Consider the following 22099-nt stretch of genomic DNA (forward strand, 5'->3'; position numbering starts at 1 on the left):
CACTCCTTTACTTCCAGCACTTGTTTCTCCTTTCTCTTAATTTCCTCTTCCTTTGCTGCCCTTTTTCTTCACATGTTCTACTCTCTGGTCTTTTTTTTTTTTTTTTTTTTCCTCTTTTTATGCCCTAGTTTTTTTCTTTGACTGAAAATGAATAAATGAATGCTTTCATAATTTTTCCTTGCTTTAGAGCCAGTAAAGCATTATGGTGTTACTTTACCATTTTTGCTTCCTCTTCCCAGTTGTTTTTTCTGTTACTTTTGTGGTTGTTTTCTACATTTTTTTCTGGCCTTCCTCCACAGCCATCACTCCCTCCTTGCAAGTACTCCCCCCTCACTGACTTCATATGCTCCTTCTCTCTGCAGAGCTCCTGTTATGTCCCAGTGCAGTCTGAAATGATCCAAATTTCCAGACTGATTTGTTGGGCTTCTGAAGTTTTGATGAGGTGTAAAGATCATCCTAAACATGTAAGGCAATACTGAGCACTTCTGATGGAAAGTTTCTGGATGCATGGACATGCCTTCAGGGAGAAGCAGGGACAGGAAATGGAGTGGAGCAGAGTCCTACTCTAGTTGCTGGAGGTAAATATCCCCCTCTTGCTTAACTCTAAGCCACTTATCTCACTCTTATTTCATTGGCCTTCCAAATATTCTAAGTCATTGCCCACGAAGTGTACTTACAGGATTCATCCCTAAAATCTAGAATCTTTATCCTCATGGATGTCCCTCCTACCAAGAGTACACAATATTAGGAATAGCACTTTCTGTTTTAGCTTATAGTTGCTCATATTTTCCTGATACTTAAAACCACTCTGAAGAAATGTCAGTTGATCCAAGTAGCTAAGTGTGCTGCTCTAATTGCTGCATGAAGTGATTGGACTGCACGTGCTGCAGGAGAGCCGTAAGGCTGTGCAGGCTGCACGCGAGGCTGGCCCATGCTAAGCTGCGGCCCCTTGCAGCTTTGCAGGGTTGTGCTTAAACATACAGTCACTATACACACATGTTCTTCGAGGTCTAAAATGCTATAAACCATTCAACGCATTTTAATTCATCCCTATGCTTCATTCCTGTTAGGCACAAGTACATTCAAGACTTAAAGGGAAAACCAGTATTTTACATTTGTGAGATAAGATGGTGAAAAAATGGAAGCAGCACTAGCTTTAGTGTATATTTTATATGCTAAGAATTGAGAGAATGAGGGATGTAACATCCAGAGAATGAGAGAGAGCCTGACTAGCTGACAATTTCATGCTGTAAACATTATTCTAGAAATAATCTTTTTGTGTTTCTGTTCTTTACCTTTTTAACAGCACAATTACCCATGACAATATCATTTGAACAGGCTTTTTTTTTTAAAAAAATGCACAAGCCACCTTAATGAAATACCATCCACAGTTCATACAACAAAAAAAATTTCCCATTTTGGGGGCTTCTCTCCGTTTATATTAATTATCAGTTTTTCTATGGAATAATCGTACTATATGGTTTTTTTTCTGCTTGTTCATAATAGGTCATTCATTAAAGAAAATACTGGGAAATTATTTTCTGTGTCAGTGGATACAGGATGCCATCTGGGAGATGAAAAAATGAACAGAAATCAGACTGAAAAAAAAAGATTAAAAACATGAAATTAGTTGCACTTATGGAAACCAGACAAATACTTTAAAAATCCCAGGCCCATCAGACAGGCTATAATAATTGGCACATTGTCCATTTATACGAGTGATGCACTTACTCACAGGAGTGATCGGTGCTCAACGTTTCCCCTGGGTCTTCTCCGTGCTCTCCTGCTTCTCCAGAGCTGTCCGCACCCCCTCCGGCCCCGGGCTCACCAGCGCCGCATGGATGCTCTTTGCCATTTCCTCCTGCAGCTTTTCCCAGCTGTCTGTTTACTGGCAGTTCTCCATTTCTCTCATTTCTGTTTTCAGTTTTCTGCTTCCTTTATTCCAAGGTGCTTCTAACCAACTCTGTAATATACGGCTGTTGCATTATATTATTCAGTCTCCTTCCTGGGTCCAAACCCAACAGGTAGATCACAAAACCTCTCCTGAAATGTGAGACTGTCTACTCTGACTCCAGTTCTAGGCTAACCTAAAATTCAGCGTTCATCTTTCTGGGGTAAGGTGGATGGGTTAAGTTAGAAGGGGGATGCCTACATCAGCAGATAAGGAAATCACAACAATAAAGCGATAAATATATTAAGATGAATATGGCCATATGCCAATTTTTTCCCCTCATAAATAAGACTCTAGTTTACCAAATGTTCAATTTTGGTTATGTCACTATAAAAATCAAGCAGCTGGTAATTCAGGCTTGATTAGCAGGTCTCCAGTTTTGATTAGAAAATTACTGTAGTAATCAAGGTTAATTCTCATTTCAAAGCTATGCCACAGATTTTATTTCTTCCAGAAAACTGAATTTACCAGTCTGGAGAATGCATATTTTAATAAATATTACAAAAATATCCAAATATAGAAATCAAATGCAGATCCAAATGTTTTTTGAAATATGGGGAACCAGAGCAGCAACACTGTTCAAACATGAAATGGTTAATGTCCTAGGAATAAAATTCCAAGCTCCAATTTTGCAGTTACCACATAATATATGCAGAGATTGCATTGCTAATTCCTTTTACCTACTGTTGCTATTTCTATCCTTAAAAATTGTTTTCTTTGTGTCTTCATCTTTCATTTTAAAAGAAAAAAAGTATACAGAGAGGCTTAAAAAGAAGCCCAAGAGACCATTATTGGTATAAAGATAAACAGTAGAATGGATTCTAACAGAGCCAGAAAACATCACTGTAGAATTTACATAAAATTTAGTTTTCAACCAAACATATTGCACATCCAGTTCCAGCTCATCTCATAATGAATATTCAAGCTTTCGAATGACCCACATGTCCCATAAGTGAGCAAGAGTCCCCAAAAGCCATCATTGTTGTAGAAGAGGCACAGTATTAAAAAACACTGAGAATTCATTAGGGATCTTTTTTCCATGAAACTTTTACTAAATCTTTAGCCTGCAAATCCTGTGATTATTTGAGCTGTACAAGTCTGTCAGGGATTTGAGGCTGGATAACAAACTCTTATACGTTTTTTAATTAGGATATTATTATTATTTTTTAGTCACAATTCTGGGTCAGATTCTGTGTATCTCTCTCACATCACTTTTGTATAATTAGAGACTAAATTATCCAAAATAAATATGAAGTTTTGCTTTATCTAGTCAGTACTGCATGCTTTCCTCAGATAGGAAAGCATAGGCAATTTTCAGATATACCATAGTATTCCACTCAAAATATTTAGATAACTTTCTCCTCAATAACACAGAAATAATTGATTGAATTTTGGGGTTTTGAATCAGACCAGGATCAACTGTGCTTCTAATTCAGCATCTTGCTTCGGATGATGGCAAACAGAAAATTCTTCAGAAGGTTTCTTCGTAGTGTTAGAAAGTCAATAGCTGTCTTATGGTCTGAAGCAAGGAGATTCTTATCCTTCCTGCATTTTTCCCTGTATAAGGAAGTCCTGAATATTTAACATTAGGTCTTGTCTGCATGGTTCATTTACAGACCAGCATCTAATGACCTAAACACTGGCAGAAAGTGGACAGCAACCTGATCTATGAACATTTATTTAAGATTAACCCTTAGCTAAAACAATAATCAATTTGAGTAGAAAGTAAGCATATATAGACTGGATTTACTGAGTATATCAAGGATTTGTCTCGCTTTCACACATCAAGAACTTAGGAAGTCCCACACTTTGCAGGAGAAGAGGAAAAAAATATACTTTCAGGCAGAAAGCCTGTAAAACAATCATTACAACTCTGGAAACAGGGTGCGTGCTTTTTCTAGTCTGTCTTATAGGTGCAAGACAAGATTCACCTGGGGAAGGAAGGGGTGGGGTGTGAGGGGAAGCAATTATAACCAAGCCATTGCATTAATAGGGGACTTCCACAGATTTTTGGCTCATCTCCAGTAGCACAACAGCTCCTTGAATCTGGCAGATTTTACTCACTGCTTTTGTGCATGTTTTTATTTTTGACTTTGGATTTCCTCTCCTTTGCAGTTCTTCCAAGTTACATGGGAGGAAGCACACAGCTGTCATTCCTCAAGAACAGTACAGGAGACAGTGGCCTCCGTAACCACCTCTCCCACCAGTTATGATGCAGGCATGTACAAATAGCTTGAGATTCTTCCCAAGCTGCATTCTTGGCCAAACTGGTTGTTTCCCTAAGACCTTAGTGAATTATAACTAGCAGCTTAGGGCAATGGTTGCAATATGGATAAAGCAATATTTGAAGATATTAACAAAATTAAGAATAAAATTCAAAACTACAGCCCCCAGAAGACTGCTTTGTGTTCCTCTAGTGGGAGATAAAAGCTCTGAATGTGAAGCAACAGCTACCTCTAGACCTCTTGGGCAAAGACAAGGTGGCATACAAGTGTGACTGCTGGTTATTCACCAGCCTTTTGCCAACCTCCAAGCAATCAACATGAAGGAAATATGACCAGGGAGTCACTGCAATCTTGTTATCCCTGGCAGAACAATAGTTTTCTTAAAAGCAGCCTGGCCTAATGTAAATTAGAAAAATCATAAGGTTTCTGGAAAGGTATTTATTTTATCCGCAGGTAGGATTGCATCACAGAATGTGATAGTCTCTATTTAAGGTGATTAATAATATGTTATGTTGCTTGTTTTGAATAAAGACTATAGGCCAACTCCTGCCCTGGCTCAACTCCCATTGAAGTCAACTGTTTAGCCTGAAAAATGGATTACAGGATGTGGCTATAATTTATGCATACAAAAATGCAGAGGATTTTACTTTAGAAACAGTAATTCTTATTTATGTGCACTGCAGTAGTGCCTAGAACCCAAGATTCTTCGTGCAGGACACTATCCAAATGCACAGGAAATACAGGCATGGTCCCTACCCCAAAGAGTCTTTAATCTAAGCAAAAGACAAGAGACAGCAAACAGATGGGGAGAGGGGCAGAAATGACAAGGTAACTGGGAGATAATTATGATCACTATGCAGTCACAGCACATCAGCTGCTTAACCACTATCATTTTTTTTTAAGGTGTCACAGCAGAGGAGAGTTTTAAGGGAGGATGAGAAGGAGGGCAAATGTAGTAGCTTGGCAGGTTTTTATAGGAGTAGACACTCACAGGAGAAAATAAAACAAGTATAGTTCAAAATTTAAGACATTGGTGATGAAACCTGTTGTGAATGGTGGATGCACATTGATCTGTCAGTACCTCATGGATGTGATAGGGACAAACAGTGTGGGGAAAGCCTGTGTGGCCCTTAAAACATCCATAGGATGTTATTAGCTGCAGGGAAAAAGAAGGAGCCGATGAAAGGGTGCATGGTAGAAGAGGGAGATGATACAATATGAATTTGAAAATGCACCCCTGCAGCAGTGTCAGAATGAACGGGCAAGGGATCCGTCTGCCAAGGCCACAGTAACTGAGATTCTGTGCTGGGATTCGAATGAATGAGTTGTGCTGGTAGAAAGGTTGGACTCTAACGGTGAAGTACAAGAATCAGAAGGTTTGTCCAAGCAAGCACAAATCTAGAGACAAAGATGCAGAAAGACATAATGTCTAGAAAGAACTGGGCCTAGAACCTGAGATGATGGTGCTAATACAGAGGTAACACCTTTAGGTTTTGTTTTGCAAGATGCTGCTGGCATGAAAGAGAGTACTTGTCGCTAAAAAGGGGAACACTTCTGAAACTGCTTGTACCTGACAAAGCAGAAAACTCTTTTGGTGCATATGCCAAGTATATGGAAAAGTGAGAAAAACAGATGACAAAAAGAACAAAACCTCCTCTTCAAAGGATTTAAGGGGGGTTTTTTTGGTATTTTTTTTTTCCCCCACAAAGTTAGTAATTTGTATTACTACTATCCCAAATTCATATTTCAATAAACCACTGAAAACAAACCATTTTTGTTTGCCATACATGTATGCTCCTTTTTTGTGTGCCATCGTGGGAACTGAACAAGAGAAACTTAGGTATGGAGTGGCTTACGCATATTTGTAGGACTAACTTTTTGAAAGCCTGAGCATTTGCAATCCCAATCTTACTGCGAACAAAAATAGAAAGGACAGTATGCATGCTACTGCAAAGCAATTTATATATTATAAATATGTTTAGGTGCTATCTAAATTACTGCCAGAGCTCTGACCTTGATTACAAATGATCATAAAGTAAAGAATACTTTGAAGTACCCCAAATTGTAGATCAAAATGCTTGTATATTCATCACTTTGACTAAGATCCAGCCAAGATTTTGTTGGCTAATAAAGACTGTAAATTAAATAGAAAACAGGCCCAGTAAAGAGAGGTCATGGCTGCTTTTTTAAATGCTTACAGTCCTTTAGGGCAGGATGTCTGTGCTGCTTTAATTGTTGAGTTTCACTTTCTGCCATGGGAGCTGCAAATGTGCAAGCCTCTGCCTCATAATGCTGCAATATAAACCTCCATTTAAACTTGATGGGTCCCTTCTCATTGGAATTTTATTTTCCAAGCACTTTTGTGATGTGCTCTTTTATGAGCAGTGTGAATAAATACGATAGCGATATTACCTATGCAAATGGACAGAACTAAAGTGTTTAGGGTTAAGAAAAACTAACAAAATTCTGCTTTAAAAAAAACAAACACCCAAAACATTAGCTACATTTTTCTTATTCTAATAATGAATTTCTTCTAGTCTTCCTGCCAATCAGCATTTCTCTGAGGCACATACTAACTATCCATGATCTAATTGGCAAAATGTGAAAGTGAGCTAAATTTCAGTCTTGCTACTATTTTGATTCTTCTCCAGTTTGTAAATCAGTGAGCACTTAATGAGCAGTCCTAACTTTTGGGAGCATCAGATGCTTTCCCGATCTACCTTCTCCCAGTCCACATGGAGAAGCATGACAGGCAACCTGTGAGCAATCTGTCTAGCTGTGCTTGATAGTGTGCAAACAAATATACTGTTGTATTAGTGCCCTATTGATTTATCATACCATCACTAGTAGTGATGTTATGAGCAGTGCTCTACGTTCTCTAATGAGCAGCCTTTAGTTGTTTGAGGACTGTATTCAATGAATCAAGTTTATAGAAAGCCTAGGATACCACTCAAAAGAAACATCTTTAAGGATGATCATGGCCTTAAAATATAGGACAAATTCCCACTTTTAGTCCTGCTGGAAAGTTGTAATCTACCTAGACTCTAAATGGTTTCTACATGTAAGTGAGAAAACCTTTGTGACTCACCACAGAGCAGGACATTGGATGGTCTCTGATTCTGTTGTGCGTTTCCCTGAAAAGGAGCCAAGAATTAAGATTTACAAAGCAGATTATGAATTTTGTACATCTCAGTTTAAAACGGTGATTGTTGGAGAAAAGTGAGTTGTTAGCTTTGCATGATAGTCATGCAAAGGGTGTAAATGGAAGGGTAGAAAATGGGAAAGTTTCAAGGACTGTGTGCTAGCTGGGAAAACACCCCATCATTTTTTATACTAAATTAAAATTTCAGTTGTGCAAGAATCCCTCTACACTAAAGTGCAGATTTCTCAGGACTAGCCCAAAGATTAATTAAGCCTTTAATGATTAGGAAGTCATGATATTATTTGGTAAAAGGCACTGTCTTGGGGAATGATAGTGCAGCAGAAAATAGACAATAACCAGTACTTCACATTATAGCACAGGTCCTCTGTAAAATTCACATGGTTCCTAATGATCTTTTTCCCATTCTTTAAGCTGAGGGTTGCCCAGATTCTGTTTTTAGTTACACCATTGTAAATCTGGAATAATAATATGAAAGTCCATTGAGTTGATAAGGATTTTATAATTCCATAAAAAGAAAGCTGAAGTCACAAACAAGACATTCCTATGTTTCCTGTGTTTTGCACTGTGCTGTTTCTTTGTCTCCTTCCTTGCCATTTATTTTCCCAACCTCTGTACTTATTTTATTCCATCCTCTCCTACCCATTCCTATTGTTATTTTTTATGGCTTTGGATGGGTGGTTAATTGGCACTAGGAAGAAAAGCCACACAGGAATATATCTGCATATAGTATTATCCAGAGCACCATGCCTCCTTCTCTTGGTTACCTCAATGTCATTATGAAACATGCTATATATTTATTATTTAAACAATATTAAACAGTAGAAGAAAGAACACTGTGTTTTTTCTGAGGTTGCCATCTATTACAAAATCCTACAAACAGAAAAAAGGAGCAGTTAAATAAGTACCTTAATTCGCTTGCTATTGAGAAGCTGTTACTATAACAAACATCAGCAAGACTTTTAAATCAGGCCTGTGGAACAAAGCATTCCAGTGTCATTTTTACATTAATGATTGCAGTTGATGTCATTTTCACAAAACAAAATTATAACCAAAATGGATATTTCAGGTCAAAGTGCCACAAAGAGTATATAGATACATTTCCATCAATAAATCTGCCCTCTTCCTGCCCTGACATAAGTGTTCAACCCCTCGTGATTGACGTTTTTACCACTAAATTATACTATGTCTGCTTCTGGAAGAAATGTCTCCATTACAAAATTAGCTAACCATCAACATAACATAAAATAACTTCAACATGGTGTCATTTCACAAGAATATTGATTCTCACAGACTTACTGGATTAAATCCTGGTTTCCCATAAAAGGAGCAGCCATTATGTCTTTGGTAGACAGAAAAATATATATTGTGGAAAGATGTATATTGAGGTGATTAAAACTTCATTGCTGAGCTCAGAAGCATAGGATTGTGTCCTGTGGCAAAATGACATAAAGAAAATGGACAAGATATTAATTTGAAATATACACAAGAATAAGGCTAAAAACAAGCTACTAGTCTGTCATTTTATTTTCCTCTTCTGGAAGACACTTTGGACTATTGGTTGTGGTAGGAAAAGTCATCAGTTCTTCTAGATTGACTACCAAGGCTGCCAAATTCTTTCCAAGACCTTGTGCATGTAACTTTTGCTTGCTTCATTTTCCTCACCTTTAGTGCTAATAGGATTCCTCATACCTCACAGGATGTTGTGAGCTTATAATTGGCTAATACTTGAAAAGTCTTTGAAGTTCTTAGATGAGCAATACTATTTAAGAGCAAATAATCATGATATGTAGTTGTGGTTTCTTCCCATATAAAAACTGCAGAAAGAAAAACTAATTAGAGAACATATTTTTTATCACACCATCTCTACTTCATTTTTATAGAGTTGCCCCGTATTTAGCATTGAAGTAATAATGGGTTAAACTCATTCTGGGCACAATGACTTTACATTGGAGATAAATTTGGCCCAGTTCTTTGTGACCACTTGCCCATCAGAGATTTTCCTAAAGGAGAAAGTACCACCTCTATGACCACAATTCACTCCTGGTACATGTAATATTTCGTGCTTCAGCCTAATTCCTTCAGACACAAATTTAAAACAGTGTCTTCATTAAATAAGGCCAAAGTAAATTGTTGTATACACTGTACTATCCTGAAGACTCTAACCTCTTCAGGGCTAGTGGTATGCTCCAAGAGCAGGGATAAGGTGAACAGCTGCCAGATTTCTCACTTTTTATCAAGTACTTTTCATCTCGGTTCATCTTAAAATAAGACCCTTTAAAATCAAATGGGTTCTGCGCTCCCTTGTAGAGAAGAACTAGGTAACATTCCAGTTCTAGGAAGACTAGCAGTAATGAGGTGTAAAAGACATGGGGGAAGCATGAGGTTGCTGGGGAGGTACCCACAGAGTTTTGCAATTACCATGTTTGTGCATAGTAGGCTTGTATTCCTTGAAAAGCAGCTACGATGGAAATGCACCATCCCTTGACCATAGCTTGTGTATGTTTGTGGAGGCGAGGGGACAAGTGAGATTCTGCTCAGCAGCTCCCTCTTATTCTAGCTCTGTGTGGCATGTGTATGAAAAAAGAACATGTTCACCTTGGGAGAATCATAGTATATAGCTGCCTGTTCGTGAAGGACAGTCTGTCGCCATTCATCCCTGCCCATTAAGGCTCGAAGAGGACAATGTTACTAGTCTCTGCCCATTCAATCCTTTTTTGTTGGCACATTACTATTTTATCATTTTGATCTTCTCCTTACTGAAGATAAAAGACACCATGGGCGGGATTCATGAATGACTACTGTTATTTATCGACTCAGGACTTTTTGAACATTTTTTCCCCTCTGATTCATGAACCACTTTTCCATATTCGAAAAGCAGTTCATAAATCGTTCAGCACCAGCAGAAATTAATAATAATGAGTTCATTTACATAAAAGGACTGATCTTGCCAGTTGCTGATAATGTTTGAAGCCAGAACCTTGTCGGCAAACAGGGTTTTTGCTGGCAGTGCAGGAAATAATCTTTTGTTTATAAATTAATTAAAACATACTTTTCCCTCTGCTTTTAGAGCTGCTATAAGGCCATTTTGTTGGGCAAAACATTATGCATTTTATCTTTTTTTAACAAATGGCATTGCCCAGAGTGGAAAAAGAGATTTTTTGTAGCATTAAGAGTCAGACTTTTAAGAGAGAGGAATGTGTTTTGATTTGTTTTCATTTTTTGAGTGAGGATTTCTTCTAAAGCCGTTGGCAGCTGCATTTCACGAGGGTTTGAACATATTTCCTGTGGATCTGTGTGTGTTCACTCCCTCTCCAAGTTTCATTCTGAGTCTCAAATTCAAGTGAACTTAAAATCTCAACAAGAAACTCCCACGTTTCCTCCGGACTCAGGACAAACCCACGAGTTTCACATTATTTCAATGCAAAACTATAATTAGTCCCAGGTTTATTTTTGGAAAGGAGGGATGAACCTGAATGAACATTTCCATAAAGCCAATCAAGGGGTAGAATCTGTGAATGGATGTTTAATGCCAGCACACACATGTGGTGCATGTGTGTGTTTCATTATGTTTGAACGCCAGGAACTAGTCTCTGTTCCACAAGACCAGATTTACATAATTTACTCTAATGGAGCTCCATCAGGCCTGTCTTGCTACAAGAGAATGAGGTTTTTAAAGCATAAGGGTAGGGTTTCACAACACACTAAAGCCTAACCTAAGTTGCAGGCTGTTGCTGTGAAGAGAGGCTTGCTCTCCCCCACCCAAAGCCTCAAGGTCCTGCTATGCGGTGGGACAAATTTGACAGAAAAGTAACACAGACAACCCCATTCCCTGCATTTTCCTTTGGATCACCAGCCTGGCAGGGGGCATTACTGCACATCCCTCACCTCCGCACTTTCCTGGCTAGCCTCAGACTCCTCCAGGTGACTCCATGCAGCTGGGGAGTTTCTGTGGCTCCTATAAAGCATCTTCTCTCCCCATGCACCATTCATGGAAACTACATGTCTACAACAAAGTTCAGTTTCCACTTCAGAGCCCAAGCCTACAAATTACGCACAGCAATAGCCAACATTGCCACATTTTAAGCTGCTTTTTGCATTCAGGCCCAGCTCTTTCCAGAGAAGGCTATATAGCTGAAAAGCCCCATGCATACCACTTTTCTAAGCTACACAGTAGAGCACTCAGATTTGCAAGGAGGTAAATGAAATAGCCACCTGAACATTTTACACAAAAATTGGCCTAATTGTTAGTATTTTGAAAAGAGTAAAACACTTGAGTGTCATGTATCATTAGAAAAGAGTAGAAATTCTTCTTAGCTTGTTTATTTCTTTATGTACAGCGTGATTATTGAAAATTGGGATATGGGATATGATTTGCTGGTTTATTCAGTTTCTTAGTGCTGGAATTTATTATTTGGTATTTTGATTTTTATTTGCATTTAAGCTTTTGTTTGGCAAACACAGAACAGTGTGTTATCACAAGGACTAGTAGTTGGAAATGTGTATTATTAGTCTGATCTGTGTAATATGTACGTATATGGCTTCAATAGAAAAGCTACTTTAAAAAACAACAACAAAAGGTCTGAATTGTCTGTTCCTACTTTTGCTCTTAATTGGTGACATCTGGGTTTGTTGGGATTGAATGAAACTTTTATTTTGTGTTTTTGAGAAGGAAGAGTTGGCTGACTAGTTATCTTTATATGGTTTAATTTCCTCTCATGTCCCCTTCTCTTTCATTTTACTGTTTGAAGATTTCTAAGGTAAATATAAGGGAGCCAAGAGTTCTCCAGACAGTTTGCTAGATTATTCTGAGCTGTATCACTTACCTGCAGCATAAACCTGGGCAGGTCCCTTCAACTTTATGTCTTCATCTGTAAAACAGAGTTAATGATACAGCTTAGAAAATTTTGAGATCTGTTCACCAAAATCACTATATAAAGCCAATATATTATATTATTATTTAGATCACCTTTACTTCTGTGTTAGCAAGACATGATTTTTCAGAAACAAGCTTTTATTGGAAATTTGGTATTCTTGTAAACTTCCTGAATTGCAATTACTGATGTCTGCCTACACATACACATGTGCATGTGCACATACACATATTATATCCATGTGTAGGCTACATAAGCTTCTATGTAACTAGTGGCATGTTGCTTCTCCAGTCTGCTTTATATAAGTTTGAGTAATTATTGACATCACCAGTTAATGCTATTTTATACCAGTGTGTGACCAGAACCAGATATCACAGGTTTGTCATGGCTGTGTGTGTTACAACATTTTATCCTTCCCTTTAGCTACCTTTTATAGATTTCGCTAAAAGACAGGGATATAAAATGGAGAATATTTGGATGTGGAACAAAACCCAGAAACTGGAATCAAGCTTCTCAGCAGAAAATATCTGAGGGAGAGGGGAAAGTTCTGTCTGTGGCAGCAAAATGACATGCCAAGCAGACTGAAAGCAACATTCATAATGTTAGGACCCCACTTTCCTCAGTGCATAAATTCAAGACAATGAAAATGTAATGAATAAAGCATTTAGGGAGGTGATTGTGACAAGGACAGGAATGGGGGAGGGGTGCTGGATCATACAGTCAACCACTTCAAGTGGAACTGTGTTTGCTGCTGGAGAGGAGACATCAAACAGGGAAATAATTTAGGCTTAAGGTTCCCTAAAATACATTCCTTCACAAGCAAGCAAACTATCAAGTTGAGACTGCAAACAGAATCAGGGTGCTTTAACTGACTGCGTAAGACCCTGAATCTTCATAACATTTAGGTACATGTAAAGGATCTTTAGCAATATGTAAAGGATCTTAGCTATTGTACGCCAGACAGTCTTTTGAAAACATCCTACTGCAAATGAAAAGTATAAAAATGCATCACCCCTGAACAAATGCCTGTTGGGAGTTGTGAAAAGCCACTAAGTCTTGATCCCTGTAGGAGCTGCAAATATTGCTGGAAGCCACTACTAACAAGGAGCCAAATCTGGAGCTGGAGCTGCTCAGCACCTCTGAGGATTTGGCCTTTGATTTGAGCAGCCTGCAGACCCCAAAGCCCAGTCCTAGGAGGCTTCTGTATGATTCTGAATAAGCTTTGGGGGCGGGGGGAATCTGAGGCAATCTTTCAACCTTCTCAATTAGCTTTAGTAAGGATTTTCAAAGTTATCTTCATGAGGAAAAGGGCTAGAAAAGTAACTTGCTTAAAGGAAATCTGAAAATCTGTGTTCTGTTCCTGCCCTCTCCAAACACAGGAACAGAGTTTTCAGTCATAGGCCTGGTCACAAAGGCAAGTTGGGGAAGAAAGATATAATAAAGGCAAATGATTTATTGTCAGAAACAGTATGGAAATGCAATCAGGGCAGATGATTCTGTTACTCATTTTCACACTTCTGTAAAAATCTGCATGTTTTCCATTTATCAAATAAGCCACAGATTTTAAAATATCAAACAAACTTTTTGTAAAGTTTCTACCAAACACGGGAGATTCTACCAAGTGCTCTAAGTGGAAAATACTGTAGGCATCTAAAGCAAATGGCAAGTTTTAAGAAGTAATTGCTCTATGGCTTTTAGTTTCTTTTCTGTTTTTTTCTTTGCTTGATGTACTGGAGAGCATTAGCCAAGAGATGCCAAACGTCTTACCACTGGTTTCTGGGGAGAAGTCCCTATCCTCTTTTTTCACTAGGGCTTGAAGCTGTAGCAGAAATATTACAACCTTCATTCAACTCCATACTTTAACAGGTCATCAATGGGATTTCCCAAAATCCTGAAAAGAGGCATAATAACTATGAGATTAGAAAAAATCCAAGAAACAAGAAATAGAAATCCCCAGCACACTTGAGTTCTTTATATTTACACGATGACTTCTGAATGTTGAGGGATTAAATCTTAAGGTATATTTTTGGGATCATACTTTCAAGCTTCCTACATAATCACAAGACCTAGAAAGTTTTGTTTTACTTTTAAAAAAATTATTTTTGCATTTGCAGGAGCTGAGGGTTTAAACAAAGCATCAAATACCTCGAAGTTCATGATAAAGTTGTAAGAACTGGCAACATTGCCTATAATAAGCGAGGAAAACTGTTCAGAAACTACTAGAAGAGGAGGAGGAGTAAAGTACTGTACAAGACAGCAGAAGGTTTTGAAATGACACCGGTTTAAAAAGGCTGCATTTTTACATTAGGTGTAAATTTACATTGCAATAAAATACAGTAAAAACTGTAGCTACTTAAATTAATATAATACTAGATTGCTCAAGAAATAGTGAGGGCCTGCTGCCTCCTAGTCTTTCTGTTTTCATTTACAGCAAGTTAACTTCGGAAATGTTGAAGAATCTGCATCTATCAGAAAATTGTTCATTTACTGAAACCAGCTATTTTTAAGGTTTTGTTTAAAGGAGATAATGAATAAGACTAAATTGATGTCAGGCATGAAGTAATTTTATCCAATACATTCAAAGCCTATAATATAAAATATTGGAAAATTGTATGTGGAGTAATCTAAAGTAATGAGATGTTAAAATTCCTTGAAACCTAGAAACTCTTCTATTCATTCTGTTCTTCTTTTTCTTTCAACCTCACTGTGGGAGGCTCCATCTCTGATATCTTTATATATGATGTTCTCATTTCAAAATGCCACTGAACCTTCAAATGAACACTTGCCTATGATCTTTGAATACAAAAATACTTAAATCAAGGTTTTTATATTTTAGTGCACTCAGCCATAATATGCAGTGAAAGAATTTTGGTATTTAGTCTAGGTCTTATTTCAAAAGAAAGGAAAAGATGACTCTCAAAATGAAAACAATAGTTTAGTAGAATGAAATACCAGCAGTACCAGATAATTTCTAGGCAGGATATTTTAAACATATATTGAAAAGAAAGGGAAATGAAAAACCCTTTAGAAAGTTAAAACTGGAGTAAAATACAGTATCTTCCTATAAGAATTGCTTATAAATTGCCATCAAAGAATGAAAATAAAATTAAGTAGGGCAAGCAGTGTTTGTACAGTATTTGAAGGTTGGCACCTTTTCCCAGTGTTAGCATGGATAGGACTTGAATGAAGAGCTTTGAAGTCCTACTCTATTGGTGGACATTAGAAGAAAGTGAGCAAGGACGGCTTGCTGTTCTCTGGTGGGCACAGAATTATCACGAACATACTTCTCTTACCTGCTTTAAACCAATCCCTTTTTTTCTCATTGGGCTATAGAGATTTTATAACTATAAACAAGTTCTGAGGCCATTTGCTAGAACAGACTACCTTCTATACTATCCTCTGTTAATCAGCTATACAAACACAATTTAATACGACATAAACAAACTAAAGTAACTGTATTAGTAATTTGATGGCATAATGCAGATGTGCTACTGAAGCCTCAAGTCAACCTTGTATTTCCTTTTTTAAGATTACCTCTTAAAAGTGTTGATTCCACTCGTAATTTTCTCTCACTGCTTTCCTTTATTTTTGCTATTCAAATTAAGATGCAGGGAAATGTGGCTCCTTATTCCTCCAATGGATAGTTAAGCTTAGTACCAAGACTTTGCTTCATTTCACTGATTGTAGAATTACCCACCAAATCTCAAATTGTACTTTTAACAGATTTGTCATACACAATCAATTTTCAGCTTTCTAATGCACATCAGAATTTGCTGTTTTCCAGAGGTCAATGTATCAGATGTGGAATTGTGAGTTTTCAGTTTCAGTAATCACTCACAGGCTAAGTGTTGCAAGCAGGCAGCATTAGTGAGCGTCACAGTTCTTTTCTATGCTTGGGATAGATGTCCTTTTACTGGCTTTGAGTGTCATCTTGGTTGAAGCAAGAAGCTGGCTACATCACTGCTTAAAAGCTGTGATGACTCAAAAGCTGTGATTGTTTCTGCCTTTCATCTTTTCAACAGGATTGCTGCCTGAACTGTAGTAGTGTGAAACCAAGCTCACTATACTAAATAGACTTCAAAAATACAAAGAAGTTAGATCTTATCTACACAAAAATGTTAAAGCTTAACTGGAGGCAGAAACAACAAAAGCACAGGTACCTCCTTCTGACAAATCTTAAGCTCTGTTCTTTAGCATCACTGTAACTGATAAGAACAATATTAAGATTTTTTTCATCTTAAGTAGGTGAGTATAAATGGCTCACATGGAAGCTGTGCTGGTATGGGAAGCAGAAGAATGTACACCCTTAACATTTTATATGTATGCATTAAACTTGCAGATGTTAGAAGTGCCACGGAAGCTAGAGGAAGAATACTTACTGGCTGCAGTTACTGGTTGCACAGCTAGAACTGAGTGCTCCATCCAGTACAGCTGCTGCTCTGTGTGTAGCAGGATACACTGTTCAGTTCCCTTCCCTCTGGTGCTGAATATTGCTGGTAATACTCAGGAAGTTCCCTTAAACTGCACAGGCTGCTTGAACAGCTTTTGTAGGAGTGCTCTGGAGAAAAGTGAACACCTGAAACATTGATAACACAAAAACTCCAAACAGTAAGACTGGTTTTAGTGGAAAGTGTATCATACAGTTGCATGTGAGATTCTGCTAAAACCATACTTTATTTCTTGGTCTTTAGTTTCACTACTAGTTTTATCCACTGATAAAAATAATTTTAAAAAAAGAACACAAGAGCAGTATAATACTCAGAACAGCACTACTACAGACTTTTTTCATATTTAGTATTTAAGTCCAGCCTGTAGTATGGTGTTACATCATGACAGTTGAACAAGATAATATTTGAGGACCACTAGACTAAGGACATGGTAAGTCACTATCCTTAATTTGGAATTATTCAAATGCTCTGACTTCAGCAGAAGTAATCTGAATGTTATTGCATTTGTATTCTGATTTTCAGGAACAGATGCAATAGATGAAGACAGACATCAGAAAGGGGTGAAACAGCATTAACATTTATAGCACCAAAATTTTTTCAGGGGGTAATCACTTTTTGCCATTTCCAAATTAGTCTGAGAGGAAAACTGAAAGTCAAGATTGAGTTACCAGTCTCCACAGTTATTCTTTTTCATCTAAAGAGGCTATCACCATCATGTCATCCAGGTACATACACCGATGTAAAAATTCTTATGAGATTATTATGGAATGTGAAGATATAGAAGAAAGGTATAGCTGTGCAAACCAAATAAATGAACCTTTTACGATCATTTGGAGCCATTAAACAATATGGATTATTATGGAAAGAAAATGGTAAGGCATTTTCAAGTAGTAAAACTAAAAATGCTTGGAAAATTGTGTAAGCACCTACAAGTTCAGATACAACTCATCTGAATTTCACTTAAATATCCAGACCTGAAAGCAAAAATTATACACAAGTGGTCTTTTTTAAAGAGATTGTAATGCTTCCTGATTTTAGATACTTGGCTAAAATGCTACAAAAGATACTATACTTATTAAATGGCTTTAGGATTTTTTTGCAGGATTTCTTCCACCTAGAAATATGTAACATCACACAGAAATAAGTTCTGCAGCAACAACTGTACAAAACTTCTTCTAACCTCAACATTTACTATTCAGGTTAAGAGTGATTTTTTTGTCTGTTTCAGCAAAGGTTCAATCAGTTCAGACCAGCAGTCCATGTTTTAAAACTGTACATATTTTAAAGGCATTGTAGTTACTGCTCTTGCTAACCAATTTTTTCAGAAAGACATTAAAGACTGAGCTAAGTACATGAAACAGTAAGAAAACCAATTAAACACATAGCTATTGAAAATATCTATTCCAGCTGTAGAGTACACAACTTCCTTTCTAGGAGTATAAATGAACAGACGGTGGGTTGGCAGGTATAAGTATTGGTTTGTCATTTGTTTGTGATGGTGACTGCCCAGCAATGTGTATGGTAATAATGAGGTTAAAAATTGTCCCTGAAGAAATAGAGGAAACCTTTTCTTTCCCAAAGGTATTGCCTCAGCTGCTAGGAAAAGAGTCAAGTTCCTCCAGGTGAGGATGTAGGTGGGTTGATTGAGGTAGTCCAGCAATGAGGAAGTCTGCTGGGATCAATTAAGATGATCCAGATACAAAACTAAGGAGAATGCTTTTGCTCCTTCATTGCTCCTGGTCTGCCACTCTTTACTCGAAGCTATGTGTTGCAGAACTGAGTCTTGAGGAGCACTGTAAGGGTGGATCTGTTATTACTACTTTGTGAGTTTAGTACCTTGAGAAATTAATTTCTCTGTAAGCAATAAAAACCTCCTTTTAGAGCTGTGCAATAAAAACATAAACCTCAGTATCTAAATGTAGTTCCCCTTCCTCCCTACTATGCTCCTTTTTATTTTAATTTTTAGACCCACACCTGACAATGGGTTAACCAACCATTCATCACAGGATGCAAAGCTAGAATTGTTTTCTCTGAAAACATTGCCTTCTGGAACAGTTTTACCAAGAAAAAATCCAGCATGTTTCCTAAGTTACAGTATAATTTTCATTATTTTTAGAAAAACTATCAAAAAATTAAAATATATACTCTGTGTTAACAACAGAAAAATAATTAACATGCTTTGTTTAAAACTTTATATGTAAGTGTCAGCTTTTCAACACTGCTTTGACAGAAGGAAACTTCAAGCTTCTAAGTCTAGAACTAAATATCTGAAGAAAGCTATACAGTGAAAAACAGGGATCACAAAACCCAGGCTTGTGTCAATATAGTATTGTGTGGTTTTTGTGGTTGTGTTTTGTTTTTGTTTTTTTTTTTTAACCAGGTTTTCAATTTAGGCCATTCCTACCCTCCCTTCTGTTTCATCTGATTAAATTCCCATTGCGGGCCATTTGCTATATCATTCACTATGGAGGCAGTATTGGAAGCATTGAAAGCAATACTCTTAGTTATTGCCAGGGCCGGAAAAGGTAGAAGGACCAGTCTGATCCAAACCTTCTCCACTTCCACATATCACTAAACTCAGTAGACAGCTGTTTGCTCAACCTTAATATTTCCCAGCTTCCAGGACGCCGGGATCTGTACACCAGGAGTACTGAGCCGTTTCGAGTAGTACTTGCTGCTGGAACTGACGGCCTTCACCCCAGAGCTGCACACCATGTGTTGGATGCTTCCTGCAATGGACTACAGCTTTCTGAATAAAGGAGGGCTACCACTTAAAACACACTTTTTGTCCAACATCAAACCTCAAAACATTTAAAAAAGGGAAAATAGAGGGGGAGCTCAGTGTCCCACCCAGCAGAAGTTCTCAGTGTAGAATGTTTCCCTTAGTAGTACCATATTCACATTTCTTCTTTTCAGTCAATCTCTTTGCACCTTTTATTTGAACGAAAGATAGTCAGGGATTAAAATTACTGTTGCCTGCTTCTCCTATCCTCCATTATATAATCAGGTACAAGTAAAATCCCTGAGGCAGAACAAAGCTTTATTGACTGAAAGCAGACACAAACCTGTCCTATTATAATTAGGGAGAGTTTTGAATTGGTTTCAAGGGACTGTCAGAAACAGACCTCAGAAAGGGATGCATGAAATATCTTGTCTTTCGCAGATCCTCCAAAGCTATGTGCTCTTAACAGCCCACAAGAACATGTTCCAGTTCAGAAGAGCAGAAAACCATGAAACTTATGAAGCTGCTTTGCCAAGCAGGAAACTCTTGGTACACTAAAAGATACAAGCATTCCAGAGAAAGCAGGGTGGAGGGAAACCCTCAAGAAAAAAAAAAAAAGAAAAAAAACTTAGTACTGGTAAAAAAAACCAAAACACACACACAGAAAAGAACAGAAAAAACCTCTCCGTTCTGAAAAAATAACATCAGAATAAAATTCTCTGAAAAATGAAATCTGTTCTAACAATATGCCTACCCATACCTTCATGGCTGCCTCACAGCTCATAAATTAAGCAAGTTCTAACCTGAGTACACATAATGCTGAAAGAGGTACAATGTTTGATTCTGTAGACTCTATTCATCCTATGATCAGAGGTGTTAAAATATCTTGTGTTTGAGGAAAATCAACCGAAGAAGAATGGAACAAGGCTCATGCCTTTGAGGTCCCTCTGGCATTACTTCTAACAGGACATGTGTAAACACTGCTGTTCTGGACAAATTTCAAATGGAAAGCAGAGGTACTAAAGAAAACCAAAGCTTACTAGTATAACTTAGAAAAATTATTGTTTCCATCTCCCTTTAAAGATTTTAGACTAGTCCTGGTACAACTGTCTTCCACCAAAAATGTTGCCTCTAAACAGACCATGTACATAGCTAGCATCACCTATAAATTCATGGCGCTTTCAATGCAATTTTCACTAGTTGGTCTTTTTTGGAGAATCCATTTTAGTACTGCATTTCAGTGTGTTTGGTTTAGTTTATTTCCATTTTAACTGAGGTCCTTTTAAAGTATCTAACAGGACTGCTTTACAGAATTCTTATATCACAATGCTTAACATTCCTTTACAGACAAAGAGCACTTAATAACTCCTCAAGCAAAGTAGTGAATTGACAAAAAAGGACTATTCTAATCAGCACTTCCACAGTAGCCATTACAGTGGCATATTTATACTGTAAGACATGGTGGTATACAGTTTCCTGTACATTCAGCTTTGCAGAGCAGTAGGGGAAGGTGGTCTGGAAAGTGGCAACACAACAACACTGAACATGTGAAATGTCTCTTTACGCATTCCCATGGTAATGTTCCTGTCTGAGACAACACTGCTGCCATTGTACAACATGAAAAAATTATGTCAATTTCCATCAAAGAACAGCAAAAAAGAGAGATTTTTATTGTGGTTAGCCTGACTTCAAAGCTCAGGGTAACACACTTATGGATGAACAGAATAAACATTACATTCAGGCTTACTGTATATAGCTTAACGAACACATATGAAGATCATATAAATAATTCACATTACTCAAGAGGTGGTGAGTTGAACAAGTCCCTTCTGGTTAAACTTATTTAAAGATAAGGTGAAGTTAAGTGAGTGATGGCACAGTTACAGAGGCCACAGTCCAAGGGGAATTTGGACAGTCTAAGTTACTCTACCAGAGTGATTTGTGCAAAATGATGTCAACTTACAGATCTTTAGACCTTATGGGAAAAGGAAATGTCTGATCTCTAAAAGAAGTGATACAAGATGAGTATTTTACAAAGTACAATTATGCTTTACTCAATAAGCTATTTCTGTGAAGTAAAACCGGACATCAGCAAAGCATAAAATGAAACATTACAGTAGAGCTGAAGAGCAAGTTCAATGACAACAAGGAAACTCTGAAATACTAAATACTTGAAACAAAATGCCACACTGCAAAAAAAATATAATCCTTTTCAGTCAAGCGCTATCAAGTCTCTCTTCTGCAGTACCTCAGAAGTATGTAATGGATCTATCCTGTATCTGTCTCATATTATACTTTAAGCATTTTGTTGAAATTGCAAATGTAGAAGGCATTTCTGGAGTAATTACTATATGACTGAACACTACTACATTATTATTTTTGGCTGACTATTAGCCACAACCTTCAAATTCATGAATTAATCTATAATGGAGTTTTTTGTTCTGGTAAAGAAATGACATCAGCAAACTAGGTAGCTTTTCATCTGTAAATATTACAATAAGTCTGCAGTATTCTTTGTGTTGGCAGGGTAAGATTATAATGACAATCTGTCTCTCTTTTATTATATAAATATATTACACATACTTATGTTGATAATTATAAGCATTATCCTGAGCCCCAAACTCATTGTTATAATATTACTGAAGATTCTATAATTTAGAAGTAATAAAATTCTATCAGATTTTCACAGTAAAATTTACAAAGCAAAAGAATCTCCCTT

Source organism: Nyctibius grandis, chromosome 12 (assembly GCF_013368605.1).
Source record: "Nyctibius grandis isolate bNycGra1 chromosome 12, bNycGra1.pri, whole genome shotgun sequence".
Taxonomy (NCBI): domain Eukaryota; kingdom Metazoa; phylum Chordata; class Aves; order Nyctibiiformes; family Nyctibiidae; genus Nyctibius; species Nyctibius grandis.